Source organism: Charadrius vociferus, unplaced genomic scaffold (genome assembly GCF_000708025.1).
Source record: "Charadrius vociferus isolate BGI_N301 unplaced genomic scaffold, ASM70802v2 scaffold104, whole genome shotgun sequence".
Classification (NCBI taxonomy): domain Eukaryota; kingdom Metazoa; phylum Chordata; class Aves; order Charadriiformes; family Charadriidae; genus Charadrius; species Charadrius vociferus.
The window spans coordinates 3,052,661-3,054,661 of record NW_009648255.1 but is presented as its reverse complement, the minus strand read 5'-3'; positions in this window follow the sequence as shown (position 1 = coordinate 3,054,661).

Sequence of the window (2,001 nt, the reverse complement as noted above, 5' to 3'; positions counted from 1 at the left end):
CTGATTCACAAAGGAGTGAATTAGTATTGTGAATACTGTTAAAGCAACACAGGATTGATAACTAGAAGACTAATTGCGCTGAATCAACCATGAAAACAGTTTAAACGCTAAGGCTGAAAAGTTAATAGGGCCTGCTCTTTTAAAAGCAAGAGAACAGAGACCATCTAATTATTGGTTATACAGTCCCAGAAAATCCAGCCTAATTACTTCTGCCTTCTCGAGCAATGTCTGCAGAGGTAGGATGCTGCAGCAGGTAGGATGCTTGCTTAGAAAGCTTAGATTTTTTTCCCTACGTCTACTGCAATCTTTGACCACGGCCAAGTCTTTAATCACTCTGTGCCTCAACAGTGCCTTGGCAAAACGAACTTCCCAGTTACGTGCTCTGAAAAAGCTGTGGCAAGGGTCAGCTTGTGAGCCTTTCTCCTGCGACAAAATGATTATGCCAAGTAATTCCTGTAAGAAATTTACATTTAGTTGTTACTAATAAACAGGCAGGAATTTCAAGTTACAGAAGGGTGAAGCAGCAAGAAAAGCACCCAGACGTACCCTGTTGTCTCATGCATATATTATTCAAAAACAAAAAAATCATCAGGTGAATTTGCTGAAATAGTAAACAAAGGACTGTTTCTCAACAGAAGCTGTTATTAACACTGACAGTAATTACCATGGGCTAAATCCTGAGTCATGTTGAGACTACATTTCTAAAAGGAGAGCAAGTATTTAGACTTGTCATTGCCTGATCTGATGATTTAGGCTCAATATAAAGTACCATCTTCTGTCCCAAAAAAGAGTTTTAAATGTCTACAACAATGGGTATATTATTTTTCTAAACCAAACAATTCAGTGCTAAAAAATGTAATATTTCAGATCAATACATTTATAAATATTTGTGTGCATATGTTACATATTGAATTCTCCCACTAGTTTAATCTATTTATGTGTCTGTTATAAATCTGAATCTAGTTCACTGGCCTCAGCACTTCCTCAGGGAATAATACTCCTTGAGAGATTTAATGAGAGTGCACCAGGGTCTCTAATTAGACGAGAAGCAAGTTCTGAAGGGAGAAATAAAGTAGTGTAATAGACCAGCTCATATAGCTAAAAAAGAGAATAAGCTTTCAGGCACACGGTCCCTTCTCCAGGTTATCAAATTAGATTAAATGATACCCACATTGACTTGAATAAAATCTTTTACATTATGTTTCAAAGGAAATAAATAAACTCTATTTCGTTCACTTTACAGAATATCAAGTGTTTAAAAATTGATTTTTCTGAGAGCTTGGTTTACTAAAGAAGTGAAGCTGTGCCCGTTTTATCTGCCCATGGAGACCCCTACCTTTTTTGCATAATTTTTAAGCTTTAAAACAAATATCAATCAGGTTGGATAGAGGTGCAGGCTCTCAAAGGAATTATATGCCTTGAAGTTTAATTAAAAGAATCAGTGAGATAGAGAAAAGTGACCATACTGGTGCCCCAATGAAGGCAAGGCTGATAAGGTACAAAAGACTAATCCCTGAGGAGAGAAATGTTCCATTTGAGCTGTAAGAGAGCCTACAGGAGGCCATAAATCCACAGAGCCCAGACTTAATTACTTCCTCTGCTCCTTGGAGCTAGTTGGTCTTTTTCTATACTGCATGAGGAAATAGAGTACTTGGGGGCTTCTTTAGGATAAGATGATAGAAGATACAGAATCTACTGCTTAAAATTCCCTTTCTACACATGGAGTAAAGGACGCCCCCGACTGCTCACCACGTTTTGGGAAGGATCCCTGAAAAAGCATATTACGTAGGCAGGAAGGTGCAGAGGAAGTGGAACCTCTGGCTCAGTTCTGCAAGAACGCAGAGCAGAGGACCATGCCGCCCGCTTTGCAGCTGGTGCGGCGTCTTTCCCCAGCCCACAAGCAGACTGGGGTTCGTTCTGAAGGACGGTCAGTTGGTAGAGGCAGGAGGGAGCAGGGAGGGCCCCTCGCCGCAGTGTCTGTGCCTTCTGCCCTCACCCCCA